The 15,059-nt window shown below is 48.5% G+C and overlaps 1 protein-coding gene across 16 annotated transcripts in view; it reads left to right on the top strand.

Annotated features, from left to right (window-relative positions):
* Positions 1 to 15,059, top strand: part of CDC42EP5 (CDC42 effector protein 5) — a 149,099-nt gene that overhangs the window by 27,760 nt on the left and 106,280 nt on the right. For 8 of the 16 annotated variants that reach the window (XM_067719280.1, XM_067719274.1, XM_067719287.1 and 5 more), the window contains exons 2-5: positions 628 to 761; positions 11,437 to 11,536; positions 12,532 to 12,670; positions 13,287 to 13,363. The exons of 1 other annotated variant lie outside the window; for it this stretch is intronic. The gene's annotated coding sequence lies outside the window, so the exon portion shown is untranslated. The remainder of the gene's footprint in view (positions 1 to 627; positions 762 to 11,436; positions 11,537 to 12,531; positions 12,671 to 13,286; positions 13,364 to 15,059) is intronic. 7 more of the 16 variants (XM_067719282.1, XM_067719275.1, XM_067719276.1 and 4 more) reach the window with 4 other exon arrangements.

The following is a 15,059-nucleotide window of genomic DNA, read 5'->3' as shown; positions in this document are numbered from 1 at the left end:
GTGGCATGTGGGATCTTAGTTCCCTGACCAGGGATCCAACCTGCGTCCCAAGCATTGGAAGGTGGATTCTTAACCACCGGACCGCCAGGGAAGTCCCACTTGATGTTTTTATATACACTTACCTTGTGATATAATCACCACAATTAAGCTAATTAACATATCCATGACCTCACATACTGAACATTTGTGTGTGAGTGTGTGTGTGGTGAGAACACTTAAGGTCTATCCTGTAAGCAAATTTCAAGTCTACGATGGAATATTGTGAACTGTAGGCACATCACCGTACATCACATCTCCAGAAGTGACTCGACTGCGTAACTGAAACTTTGTTCCCCGTGACCAGCATCTCCCCACTGACCCCTTTCCCAGCCTCTGGCAACTACCATTCTCCTGTGTTTCTATGAACCTGATTATTCTAGATCCCCCAGGGAAGTGAGCTCGGGCTGTATTTGTCTGTCTGTGTCTGGCTTCTTTTACTTCACATAATGTCCTCCAGTTCTATCCACGTTTCCCAGATGGAAGGATTCCCTTCTTTTTAAAGGCTGAATAATATTCCAGTGTGTGTGTGTGTGTGTGTGCGCGCACGTGCGTATCTCACATTTTCTTTATCTCTTCATCTTTCGACAGGCATTGAGGTTGTATCCATATCCTGGCTAATGTGAATAATGCTGCAGTGAACATAGGAGTGCAGATATCTCTCCGAGATCGTGGTTTCATCTGCTTTGGCTATATACCCGGAAGTGGAATTGCTGGATCATATGGTAGTTAGTTCTAGTTTTAATTTTTTGAGGAAACTCCATACTGTTTTCCACAGAGGCTGCACCGATGTGTGTTCCCAGCAACAATGCATAGGGTTCTCTTTTCACCACAACTTTGCCAACACTTGTTATCTTTTTTTTTAATTAACTTATTTATTTATTTTTGGCTGCGCTGGGTCTTCGTTGCTGTGCGTGGGCTTTCTCTAGTCGCGGTGAGCGGGGGCTACTCTTCCTTGTGGTGCGCGGACTTCTCATTGCGGTGGCTTCTCTTGTTGTGGAGCAAAGGCTCTAGGCTTGCGGGCTTCAGTAGTTGTGGCTTGTGGGCTCTAGAGCGCAGGCTCAGTAGTTGTGGCACACAGGCTTACTTGCTCCGTGGCACGTGGGATCTTCCCCGACCAGGGCTCGAACCCATGTCCCCTGCATTGGCAGGTGGATTCTTAACCACTGTGCCACCAGGGAAGCCCAACACTTGTTATCTTTTGTCTGTTTCATAACAGCCATTCTAACAGGTGTGAGGTGGTATCTCATTGTGGTTTTGATTTGTATTTCCCTGAGGGTTAGTGATGTTGAGCACCTCTTCCTGTACTGTTTGGCCATTGGAATGTCTTCTTTTGAGAAATGCCTATTCCGGTCCTTTACCTGTTTTTTAAATTGGGTTGTTACTACTTTGCGTTGAGTTGTGTGAGCTCCTCGTATATTTTGACAAGTAGCTCCTTATCAGATACATGGTTTGCAAATATCTTCTCCCATTCTATATGTTGCCGTTTCACTCTGTTGTCTGTTTTCTTTGCTGTGTAGAAGCTTTTAATATGATGCAATCCCCTTGTCTATTTTTGTCTTTGTTGCCTGTGCTTTTGGTGTCATATCCAAAAAACCATCGTCCAAACTCACGTCAAGAAGCTTTTCCCCTATGCTTTCTTCTTGTAGTTTTATGGTTTCAGTCCTTACGGTTAAGTCTCTGGTCCATTTTGACTTGATTTTATATATGGTGTGAGCTGAGGGTCCAGTTTCATTCTTCTGCATGTGGGTGTCTAGTTTTCCCAGCATCATTTATTGAAAGTACTATCCTTTCCCAATTGTGTGTTCTTGGCACCCTTGTGGAAGATAGCTCACGGAGCTTCTTTGAGACAGTTATTTTGAGCAGTTAGGCATCTGATAGACCTTCATCTTCTACGGTTTATGTCTTGCCTTCGGCAGTGTCACATTCCCTGATTCTTCGTGTGTCTTACAGCTTTGCTTTGGTGTGTGTGTGTTGGAAGAAGCAGCCGCCTCTTCCAGCCTTTATGGTCGGAGTTTGCAGACCAGCCCAGTCAGAGATTCTGGAGCCTCTCAGACGTGTTCTGTGGACGTGCAGCTCCACGTCCCTCCCTCCTGGGGAAAGGATTCCTAGTTGTGTGCCTTCACCGTGTCCCCGCTTCCCCTGGAGGAGTGCGGGGGATGGCGGGGGTGGGGGCGGGCTCCATTTTCCTCCTCCTGAGGGAGAAGTCTCAGGATCGGTCCTCCTGTCCATCCTGCCAGGCTCTGCCGGCTACTACAGCGCCTGTCCCTCTCTTCCTCTTTTGCTGCCCCCACATGGGCCTGTGGCCTCGGGCTCTGAGTGAGATGAGAGGCCAGGAGGTCTCTGAGGCAGTGCCCGGAGCCTGGGGATGTGGGTGCAGCTTGACTCCCTCTGGCCTGGGCCGAACGGAGGAGGCTCTCAGCGCTGAGGGTGCCAGCTTGGGGGAGGGGAGACGGGGGAGGGAACTGCTCCTCTTATCCTTTCAAAGTGGTTTTTCTTGGTTCTATGCTCATTCGAGGTGTCGCACCTTGCTAACTGGATCCTGCAGTTCGCATAAAATTTATTTTCCCCAAATACCGTACTTTTGTCACTGTTTATGTGCGGGGATGAGAGCTGGGACTTGCTGTTCTGCCATCTTGCCTAAAACGTTGATTAATTTTTCTAGAATGCATCCTAGTGAGACCAGAAATGGAAAAATAGAAACAATAGCTAATCTACACAGGAAATAAAATGAGAAGACTAAACAGATATCTGTCACAGTCTCTAATGAGAGAAATGAGAATGCCATTAGTCAGCACTTGAAGAGACCACAGACCTAGACACCAGGGCATCCTCCACTTAAGGGGACTAGGGTTCTCCCTCACCCGCAGTGGGGGCAAGATTACTTCTTTTTTTTTTTTTTTAATAGAAGTATAGTTAATTTACAATGTTGCGTTAGTTCCAAGTGTATAGCAAAGTCATTCACTTATATATACATATTCTTTTTCAGATTCTTTCCGTTAAAGATTTTTATGAGATATTGAGCATGGTTCCCTGTGCTATACCGTAGGTCCTTGTTGTTTATCTATTTTATGTAAAGTAGTGTGTATCTGCAAATCCCAAATTCCTAATTGATCCCTTCCCCCTTTATCCCCTTTGGTAACCATAAGGTTGTTTTGTCTGTCTGTGAGTGTATTTCTGTTTTATAAATAAGTTTATTTGTACCATGTTTTAAGATTCCACATATAAGTGAAATCACATGATATGTGTCTTTCTCTTTCTGACATACTTCACTTAATATGATAATCTCTAAGTCCATTCATGGTGCTTCAAATGGCATTATTCCATTCTTTTTTATGGCCGAGTAATATTCTATTATACATATATCACGTCTTCTTTATCCATCTGTCGATGGACATTAAAGTTGCTTCCACGTCTTGCCTATTGTAAATAGTGCTGCTAGGTACATTGGGGTGCATGCATGTTTTTGAATTAGAGTTTTTTCCAGATATATGCCCAAGAGTGAGGTTGCAGGATCATAAGGGAACTCTGTTTTTAGATTTTAAGTGACCTTCACACTGTTCTCCATAGTGGCTGCAACAATTTACATTCCCACCAACAGTGTAGTAAGGTTGCTTTTTCTCCACACCCTCTCCAGCATTTATTATTTGTAGATTTTTGATGATGGCCATTCTGACCAGTGTGAGGTGATACCTCACTGTGGTTTTGACTTGTGTTTCTCTAATAATTGGTGATGTTGAACATCTTTTCACATGCCTCTTGGCTATGTGTATGTCTTCTTTGGAGAAGTGTCTATTTAGGTCTTCTGTCCAGTTGTTTTTTTTTTGTTTTTTTTTTGTGGTAGGCGGGCCTCTCCCTGTTGTGGCGTTTCCCGTTGCGGAGCACAGGCTCCGGACTCGCAGGCTCAGCGACCATGGCTCACGGGCCCAGCTGCTCCATGGCATGTGGGATCTTCCCGGACCGGGGCATGAACCCGCGTCCCCTGCATCGGCAGGCGGACTCTCAACCGCTGCGCCACCAGGGAAGCCCTGGTTTCTTGATTTTTGAATATCAAGCCAATGTTGCATTCCTGGGATAAGCCCCACTTGGATGTGGTGTAGTATTTTAAAAGTATGTTGTTAGATTTGATTTGCTAATATTTTGTTGAAGATGTTTGTGTTTATGCTCATGAGGGAGACTGGCCTGCAAATTTTTGTTTCATTTTGTTTTCGTTTTCTTTACTTTTACTATGAGAGTTGGTCTGGCCTCATAAATTAATACAACATTTCCTCCTCATCTAGTTTCTAGAAGAGGTTGAGTAGAATTAATATTATTGTTTTTACATGTTTTCTAGAATTTGCAAGTAAAACCATTTAGGCCTGGAGATTTCTTTGGGGAAATTTTAATCTAAGAATTCAATATCTTGAATGTGAGACTAGCAAACTGTTTTTAAAGTCTGACAATAACACGTGTTAGAGAAGGTCTGGGACAAAAGGAATTACTCCACATTGTTTCTGGTTATACAAAATAAGACAGCCAATTAAATAAGAAATGCATCATTATCCCTTAGATTTTCAAATATGTTTATGCTACCCAGGAGATTTTTGCCATATAAAACCTAGAAGAACTTGCTCATATAGACAATAAAATACTACAAGGATGTTTCCAGTATATAATACAGCAGGCAAAATTAACAAACTACAGTTCTTCAGGCTTCTAGGTAGAGGATGAATAAGTTCTGGGGATCTAATGCACAGCATTGTGATTATAATTAGCAGTAATGTAGTATATACTTGGAAGTTGTTAAGAGGGTAAATCGTAAATGTTCTAATCCAAAATGTAGTGGCAAGATAAGGAAAGGTCTAATGACGTGCTTTGCACGCAATACACCGTTTTTCCAACACCATTTATTTATTTTTAACATCTTTATTGGAGTGTAATTGCTTTACAATGGTGTGTTAGTTTCTGCTTTATAACAAAGTGAACCAGCTATACATATACATATGTCCCCGTATCTCCTCCCTCTTGCGTCTCCCTCCCACCCTCCCTATCCCACCCCTCTAGCTGGTCACAAAGCACTGAGCTGACCTCCCTGTGCTATGTGGCTGCTTCCCACTAGCTATGTGTTTTACATTTAGTGGTGTATATATGTCCATGCCACTCTCTCACTTCATCCCAGCTTACCCTTCCCCCTCCCCATGTGCTCAAGTCCATTCTCTACATCTGTGACCTTAGGTTCTTCAGAACCAAGGTTCTTCAGAACGATTTTATTTTTTTAGATTCCATATATATGTGTTAGCATATGGTATTTGTTTTTCTCTTTCTGACTTACTTCACTTTGTATGACAGACTCTAGGTCCATCCACCTCACTTCAAATAACTCAATTTCGTTTCTTTTTATGGCTGAGTAATATTCCATTGTATATATGACCAACACCATTTATTGAAGAGACTATCCTTTACCCATTGTGTACTCTTGACTCTCTTGTCAAATATTAGTTGACTACACACGGGTCGGTTTATTTCTAGGATTTTCATTCTGTTCCGTTGGTCTATATATCTGTTTGTTGTTTTCTATTACCATACTGTTGTTGTTTTCTTTTTGTGGTATGCGGACCTCTCACTGTGGTGGCCTCTCCCGTTGCGGAGCACAGGCTCCGGACGCGCAGGCTCAGCGGCCATGGCTCACGGGCCCAGCCACTCCACGGCACGTGGGATCTTCCCGGACCGGGCACGAACCCGTGTCCCCTGCATCGGCAGGCAGACTCCCAACCACTGCGCCACCAGGGAAGCCCAGCATACTGTTTTAATACTATATCTTTGTAGTATATTTTGAAATCTGGCAGTGATTCCTCCAGCTTTTTCTTTTTCAAGATTCTTTGACTATTTGTGGTGCCTGTAGTTCTTTTTTTGCATTTTCTGTCATCTCTTCTCATATCAATTATACTTCTTTTTAAAATTGAAGTATAGTTGATTTACAATATTGTTAGTTTCAGGTGTACAGCATAGTGATTCTTTTGTGTGTGTGTGTATGTGTGTGTGTGATTTGCAGATTATATTCCTTTATAGGTTATTACAAGATATTGGGTATAATTTTCTGTGCTATACAGTAAATCCTTGTTGCTTATCTATTATACATATAGTAGTTTGCATCTGTTAATCCCATACTTTTAATTTCTATCCTGCCCCCATCTCTTCCTTTTGGTAACCATAATTTTGTTTGCTATGTCTGTGAGTCTGTTTCTATTTTGTGTACAGATTTCTTTGTATTATTTTTCACATATAAGTGATATCATATGGTATGTGTCTTTCTCTGACTTGTTTAACTACACATACTATTGTCTAGTTCCATCCATGCTGCTGCAAATGGCAATTTTCATATTTTATGGCTGAATAATATTCCATTATGTATATATATGTATGTGTATATATATACCATATATATACCATATCTTCTTAATCCATCACCTGTTGATGGGCACTGTGGCTGTTTCCATGTCTTGGCTATGTGGCTTGTCTTGTAAATAGTGCTGCTATGAACACTGAGGTACATGTATCTTTTCAAATTATGGTTTTCTCCAGACATATGCCCAGGCGGCTGGATCATGTGGTAACTCTACTTTGAGGTTTTTGAGCATCCTCCTTACTGTTTTTCACAGTGGCTGCACCAATGTACATTCCCACCAAGGGTGTAGGAGGGTTCCCTTTTCTCCGTACCCTCTCCAGCATTTATTATTTGCAGTTTTTGACGTTAGCCCTGGTGACTGTACCGTGGTGATACCTCATTGTAGTTTCGCTTTACATTTCTCTAGTAATTAACATTGTTGAGCATCTTTTCATGTGCCTGTTGGCTGTCTGTATGTCTTTGGGAAAATGTCTATTTAGTTCTTCTGCCCGTTTTTTGATTGGGTTGTCTATTTCCTTGAGTTTGAGTCATATGAGCAGTTTGTATATTTTGGTCGCATTGTTTACAAATATTTTCTCCCATTGCGTATGTTGTGTCTTCATTTTGTTGATGGTTTCCTTTGCTGGGCAAAAGCTTTTAAGTTTGATTATGCCCCATTTGTTTATTTTTGCTGTTACTTCTTTTGCCTTGGGAGACTGATTTAAGAAAATATTAGTACAGTTGGGAGTTCCCTAGTGGTCCAGTGGTTAGGACTCAGCACTTTCACTGCCGTGGCCCAGGTTCAAGCCCTGGTCGGGGAAGTAATATCCTGCAAGAGGCGCGGGACAGCCAAAAAATAAATAAGGCTATGAAAATACTGGTACAATTTATATCAAAGAGTGTTTTGCCTATGTTCTCTTCTAGCAGTTTTATAGTGTCGTGTCTTTTTAAAAAAATTTATTTTATTTATTTATTTTTGGCTGTGTTGAGTCTTCGTTGCTGCGCAAGGACTTTCTCTAGTTGCAGCGAGCGGGGTCTGCTCTTCACTGTGGTGTGTGGGCTTCTCATTGCAGTGGCTTCTCTTGTTGCAGAGCACGGGCTTTATGCACGTGGGCTTCAGTAGTTGTGGCACGCGGGCTCAGTAGTTGTGGCTCGCGGGCTCTAGAGCACGGGCTCAGTAGTTGTGGTGCACGGGCTTAGTTGCTCCACGGCATGTGGGATCTTCCCAGACCAGGGCTCGAACCCGTGTCTCCTGCATTGGCAGGCGGGTTCTTAACCACTGCGCCACCAGGGAAGTCCTATAGTGTCATGTCTTATATTTAGGTCTTTAAACCATTTTGAGTTTATTTTTGTATATGGTGTGAGGGAGTGTTCTAATTTGATGACTTACATGTAGCTCTCCAGTGAATCCCACCACCTCCCTGACCCGAAAATGAGAGGCCACCTTCACTCTGCCCTTCATATTGTGGGGCTGATTCCATAGGTGCCGTGATGACTCTAAGTGCTCCTAGGAATCAGCACCCAGACAGAGGCGAGGAGGGCACCTGCTCTTCTCTCCCTGTCTCAGCTGGGCATCTTCCCCTTCATGCATTTCTTCTCACTATGACCACCCAATAGGCACCAGTGACCTCAGTTATACTTGAGACATGAAGCCCCCTCCTTCCTTCATCTCCACTCCCAGCCCCAGGTCCAGTGGGAAGCGACCCTTCTGTAAAGATTTAGTGGGGAAGGGTTAACAGAAGTTCAGCCCAGGACTGGGGAGACTGTGTCTCTTCTAGGCTAAGAGGACTCTGTTACTCAGCAGACATGGTGTTCGTGCATGTGGGTGAGAGTCTGCAGGCCCCCAGTGCTGCCTGGAACAAGGACAGAAGGAGGATGTGGCGCGTGTCTGGATCCTCATGTTGTTCTTAGCTCCACGTCTTCCCTCAAAGTTCAGAGCTTCCGCTCTTCTGTCTCCCTTCTGCACACACCTAGCACTGCCTGGACCCTGGGGTGGGGTGAGTGGAGTAGAGGGAGAGGGACTCCCCCTGTATTGTCCCTCCCTCCATGGGGTGGGGCCACCTGTGGCTGACGTCCCTGTGTCCCCCTTCTTCTCCTCCAGCTCAGAGCTGCCCTGGGACAGGGCTGTGAGCCGAGGGTCTGGCTCCTCGATGGATATGGGGAGGGGGCTCCTCGCCTGAGAGCAGGAGCTCCAGGGGTCGCTGGGCTGTGACCTCAGGGAGGGGGAGGTGCTGAGTGAGCTGTAGCACGTGTAGGTCCCACTGTGGGCTGAGGTCACAGGACTCAAGGTGAAGTTGTTCTGAAAGGGTGGAGCCGTGTCCTGCAGACGAAGGTTCTGGGGAGGAGTGAGTGACCCCTCCTTGGACACATGGAGGGGATCGGACCAGACCTCAGAGCCACACTGCAGGGTCACGTTCTCTCTGCTGGTTCCTGAGGCCCCCAGCTGGGCTAAGAGGGAGGGTTTCCTGTACATTCCTGGGGGCGAGGAAGGTCGTGATGTGTACAGAGCCACCCCCAACACACCGTTGACCCTGAGCTGAGGGACCACCATCCTCTCTCCAGGGACCCTGTCTGTGACCCCCTCTCAGCTGCTCTCAGCCCCTCTGTGTGGGTCTCTCTTATCTCCCGGCACCCGCTCCATTTTTCTCACTCACTCTCCCTGGACCACTGCCCTGTCTCAGTGTCTGCTCTAGGACCCCTCCCAGGACCCCATCACGACCAGGGGTGGCTCTGGGCCCAGCACCCTGACAGCACAGTCAGGACGTGGGGCAGGACAAGGGCTGCTCACCGGCGATCAGCCTGTCTCCACGGAGCACGAGAGAGCCCGGCTACGCTGAGACGGAGGGCTCCTTGTACACCCCTGCAGAGAAGGGACAGTGGCACCGAGGGGGACGCACACCCCACACTGCTCACTGGGGCTGCAGTGAGAGCTCTCCTGGTCCCTCCCAGGCCTCCCGCCAGTGGTTCTGCCCCAGGAGGCCACTGCCCCTGACCCCCCATCACCCCAGGGCTCACTGGGCACAAGGCTCAGGTCAGGGGTCCAGGAAACGATGGGGCTGGGGGCCCTCACCTGTGACCTGGCGATGCAGAGGGTGACTGGGGTGTGACCACACATGTGCAGGGAGTTGGGAGAATCATAGCATCCGCGGGTTCCCCCACGGGAGGAGTTTAGGGGGCCCACAGGGCACACGGCCTGTCCCCTCCCATGGGTCCTCGATGTCCGGCGTCGGGCGGGTCGGCGCCTCCCTCCTTCAGCAGGTGCAGAGTGCCCGCTGCAAACTGTGAGCTGCCAGGGACACGCCCCCTCCTGAGGCCGCCACAGGGCGCGGCTGCTGAGACGGAGGGGAAGGGGCTGGGTTAAAGGGGGCCTTCACCCCGCTCACCGCAGGTGTGGGCTGTGAGGGGAGACGTCCGTGCCCCTGAGCCCACACTCTGCTCCCTCTGCCTGTAAGGACGCTGCCGCAGTGGGAGGGGACCCGGGTCCTCCCTCCTACCTGTCCCCACCAGGGGCAGCGGGTCACTCCACTCTGACCTGTCTTTCCTGCAGTGATAGACACACTGGTACTGCCCTGCAGTGCTTGAGCTCGAGGATTCAAAGGGGAAACTGGCCTTGTTACTGGAGTCCTGTGGGGCCTTAGCCTCCCAGAGTCCAGAGGGCCTCTCTCTATACAGACGGTAGACATCAGCCCTCAGAGATCCCGGAGACAAGATGGTCACAGGGCTTCCCTTGGTGACCATGACACCTGGGTCAGCCCAGATGGAGGGTTTGGGGAGGACCCCTGGAAAGGGATCAGACCTGAAGAGTTACGGGTGCCCTTCTCCCCTCAGTTTCCCCAGCTGTCATTCCCCAGGCCCCTCCCAGACAGGTCAGCATCATTTCAGATCTGCTGAGTTCCCCCCAGATGACCAGGGGGTTGTTGGGTTGAAGCAGGAGGTCTGGGGGGCCTCACTTACCTGGACCTGGATCCACGGGCCCTGACTCAGCCCTGGGAGAGAGTTCCCTGTGAGCGCCCATCCCCCAGCACACATCATAGATGCTCCAGGCCTGCTCTGGGCCCTGAGTTCTGGGGTCAGATCTGGGGCTGAGCACATCCTTCCTCCCCCACAATTTCTGCCCCCACTGATCTGAGACCTGGGGTCTCTCAGCTTCAGACCTGGGAGGAGAGGGGCCCCCTCCCCACTCCCTTCCCCAAAGCTCACCGAGGCAGAAAAGGGCAGTGAGGGTCGGGGTCGTGGCTGTGCCTCCCATGGTCCCCAGCCGTGCTGGTGTCTCACAAAGTCCACAGAGCCAGCAGGACAGACAGATGCACGGGGGGTGACAAGCTGCAGGCTGTGTTACACGTCGGGTTCCTTCATAGCAGCCGCTCAGAAAGAGGAATAGCCCCCCAGGGCCTCACCCTGCTCTACCTGCAGGATGGGGCCCAGGAGACAGCAGTCTCTGGGACCTTCCAGACCACATGTGGGTCTCACCAGACCCCACGCACTCTGCCTTTCCTCGGGCCAAACCCAAAGCCAGAGAGTGACACTCGTCCCGGGACAGGAAGTTGAGGATGCAGGGCAGGGCCTAGGAGCAGCCCAGTTTTGGCTCCGCCCAGGGCGCGGAGAGGGCTCCAGGGCGGTTAACAAGCTGCCCAGTGGCTGCAGGGACAGGCTGCAGGCAGAAGCCCTGACCCCGGAGGGGCTCCTCACAGGCCGCTGGGCTCCAGGGGCTCCTAGTGGTGCCTGAGGCTGAGCCTTTGGAAGAGACACTCGCCCAGCCCAGCCTGGGGGCCGAGCAGCCTGCGGAGGTTGGTCAGGCGGTCGCCCATCTTCTTGATGAGCTTCACCTGCTCATCCAGGACGTGGCTCCAGGAGGTGTAGAGGTGGAGTCTGCGCGGGCAGAGCCCAGGGCCTGCGGACCCACAGGGCCTGGCGCAGGTTCTTCTCCGTCAGCCGGGCGGCTTCCACGGCGTCCTGGGCTTTCCCCACGCTCCTGGGACGGCTTCGGCACGTCCTGGAAGAGGGCGCGGCCACAGCGCTGCTTTTGCCTTTTCCAGTGAGCTCGGGCCCTCCGGCTTCTCCTCGGCCCGTTCGCGAAACGATGTCTCACGCCCTGGCGAGCTGCTGCGTCGTGTGGGAAGAGAAGCGCAGAGACAGGTAGGTGTGGGAGAGCGGCAGACGCACGTTACCAGGCGGGTGACTGCGGCCTCCACCTGGCGGAGGAATTGTGACGAATCTGGGAGCTCATGCTTGGTCGGCAGTAAGGAGCTAAGCTCAGAAAATGGTGTTGGCTGTTCCCGGAGGGCGAGGAGAGCTGAGTGGGTGATTCCAAGGTTGTGACTGGAAAAAAGCTTGGAGGGTGGTCCGAGTCTGGAGGAAGGGGCGCCCTTGGGTCTGTTCAGTCCAAACACTGTGGAAGCAAGAGACACATGCGTGGCACCGCCCAGCGCACTGCTTGGTTCCAGTTCTGATTTTGGTTTTCATAGAACCTGTGTGACCTTGGAGAAGCCCCTTCCCTTTCCCGAGATGCTGAAAATGCAAAATTTGTTCCTTCCTTCCAACGTTTATTGAGCAGTTACTATATCCAGACATGAGATTCATTGGTGACGGTGACCGGTTCTTTCCCTGGACTCATGGAGCTCTGCTGATGACACCAGACAATACCTATTTAGACAATAAATAATTTGGGTCTAGTTTTGTTCAGTTGTACAGAAGGAGAAAAACAGTGAGGCACAGTGACAGGTGGCAGCTCAGCAAGCTTGTGATGGAAGTGCGGGGACTTTCTGGAGAAGGAGCGACCCAAGCTGATAGAGGTTAGCACAGGAGTGGTGAGGGCCCGGCACCCTGGGCCGGGAAGAGGGGGAGCTGTTCTGAGCACTGGAGTTCAGGGGATGCTGGGCCCTGGTCCTACAGGGTCTAGTGCACCCTGCAAGTGTGCCTGGATTTTATGCTTGAGACAAGAGGGTGATTTTCCGGAAAGGAAGATATGAACACACAGCTGTGCTGAGATGGTCGCCGCTCCGCAGGGATTGGACTGTGGAGGACTGTGGTGGTAATAAACAGTGATAGAGCTCCGGCACCATCTGACCACTAGGTGATGAGTGGGTCAGTATCTGAGTGGTTGATGAGGTTTTCTTCTGTAACCCTTCCAGAAATCCTACAACAAAATACATTCGCAGTTGAGTGGGATGAATCAGGAAGACTTCTAGGTGGTTTGGAAAGGGGTCTGTGGTTTTCATAATCGGCTCAAAGATGACCCTTTGAGAAGACACAAGTGTGGTGAGAACTCAGGTGTGCGTCTGGGAGGGGAGGTGGGTAACTGGGAGGAGCTTGCTTTGAGGTAGGAGTTAGCTTCGCTGGTCCTGAGAGGTCAGCCCCTTCTGATCGTCAGCCTCAGGGAATGTCATGTGGAGATACTTGGAATTTACTTGAAGGCAGGTGGAGACCCTGGAAGAATTATTTTTAGGGGAGGGTCCTGCAGTAGATCAGGTTGGGGCCATGAGAATCAAATTCCTCAGCTGGGAGTGAGGCTCTGGGGTGGAAGAGCCAGGAAGGAGGTGCTGGGTTGCAGCGACCAGTCCTGAGTCTGCCGCCGAGCTTGACTGTGGTGCTGGACCAGGGTCATGGATTCGCGGGGCTTCGGGCCAGGGCTGTTGGATGGGTTCATTGTATGTGAGGTGGAAGCGGGTGAAGCACTGAGGGCTCCTCCGCTGTCTGCCTTGCTTGTCTAGCGGAGCCGGTGGGGCTGTCACAGAACGGATGACCCCAGGGGAGAAGGAGGCTCGGGGGGATATTTCTAATCCTGTCAACTGACACACAGAGGAACCACCACCTGCCTCCTGCACTGGGAACGCGGTTTTGTTTCTCACAGACCCTTCCTCTCTGACTTCCTTGTTTCTATCCACAGCAGCACCTTCTGGTCATTCCTCTCCATCCAGACCTCTGAGTCGTTTCTGCTCCTCCCCACCTCTTGTCCCCCAGACAGTCACTCTTTTTTTTTTTGAATAATAAATTTATTTATTTATTTATGGCTGCGTTGGGTCTTCGTTGCTCCCTGTGGACTTTCTCTAGTTGCGGCGAGCGGGGCTACTCTTCATTGCGGTGGCTTCTCTTGTTGCGCAGCTCGGGCTCTAGGCGCGCGGGCTTGAGTAGTTGTGGCTCGCGGGCTCTAGAGCGCAGGCTCAGTAGTTGTGGCTCATGGGCTTAGTTGCTTCGCGGCCTGTGGGATCTTCCCGGACCAGGGCTCAAACCCGTGTCCCCTGCATTGGCAGGCAGATTCTGAACCACTGCACCACCAGGGAAGCCCTATTTTTAGTTTTTTAAGAAACCTCCATACTGTTCTCCGTAGTGGCTGCACCAATTTATATTCCCACCAACAGTGTAGGAGGGTTCCCTTTTCGCCACACATTCTGCAGCATTTATTATTGGTAGACTTTTTGATGATGGCCATTCTGACCGGTAGAGGTGATAACCTCACTGTGGTTTTGGTTTGCATTTCTCTAATAATTAGTGATGTAGACCGTCTTTTCATGTACCTGTTGGCCATCTGTATGTCTTCTGGAGAAATGTCTGTTTAGGTCTTCTGTCCATTTTTAACTTGGTAGTTTGTTTTTTGATATTCAGCTCCATGAGCTGTTTGTATATTTTGGAAATTAATCCCTTCGTTTGCAGATACTTCTCTCAGTGAGTAGACCGTCTTTTCATTTCGTTTACAGTCTCCTTTGCTGGGCAAAAGCTTTTAAGTTTAATTAGACCCCATTTGTTTATATATATTTTTTATTTCCATTACTCTAAAGAGACGGATCCAAAAAAAATATTGCTGTGATTTATGTCAAAGAGTGTTGTGCCTGTGTTTTTCCCTAGGAGTTTTATAGTATCTGGTCTTACATTTAGGCCTTTAATTGATTTTGAATTTTTTTTTGTATATGGTGTTAGAGAATGTTCTAATTTCATTCTTTTACACGCAGCTGTCCGGTTTGCCTAGCACCACTTGTTGAAGAGACTGTCTTTTCTCCATTGTATATTCTTGCCTCCTTTGTCGAATACTAAAATTGACCATAGGTGTATGGGTTTACTTCTGGGCTCTCACATCTGTTCCATTGATCCTTGGGTCTGCTTTTGTGCCAATATCATTCTCTTTTGATTACTGTAGCTTTGTAGTATTGTCTGAAGTCTGGGAGGGTTATGCCCCCAGGTTTGTTCTTTTTCCTCAGGATTGTTTTTGCAATTCTGAGTCTTTTGTGGTTCCATATAAATTTTAGGATTATTTGTTCTAGTTCTGTGAAAAATGTCATGGGTAATTTGATAGGTGTTGTGTTAAATCTGTAGATTGCTTTGGGTAGTATGGCCATTTTACCTGTATCAATTATTCCAATCTGAGAGCATGGGCTATCTTTCCATTTCTTTGAATTATCTTCAGTTTCCTTTATCAATGTTTTATAGTTCTCAAAGTATATGTCTTTCATCTCCTTCATCAGGTTTACTCCTAGGTATTTTATTTTTGATGCAATTTTAAGAGATTGATTTTTTACATTTTTTTCTGATATTTCACTGTTAGTGGAATGAAAAGCAACAGATGTCTCTGTGTTAGTCTTGTATCCTGCTACCTTGCTGAATTAACTTATCAGTTCTAATAGTTGTTGTGTGGAGTCTTTAGGGTGTTCTATATGGAGTATCATGC

The sequence above is a fragment of the Pseudorca crassidens genome, chromosome 20, assembly GCF_039906515.1.
Source record: "Pseudorca crassidens isolate mPseCra1 chromosome 20, mPseCra1.hap1, whole genome shotgun sequence".
In the NCBI taxonomy this organism is placed as follows: Eukaryota; Metazoa; Chordata; class Mammalia; order Artiodactyla; family Delphinidae; genus Pseudorca; species Pseudorca crassidens.
This window is presented reverse-complemented; position numbering and strand designations above follow the sequence as displayed.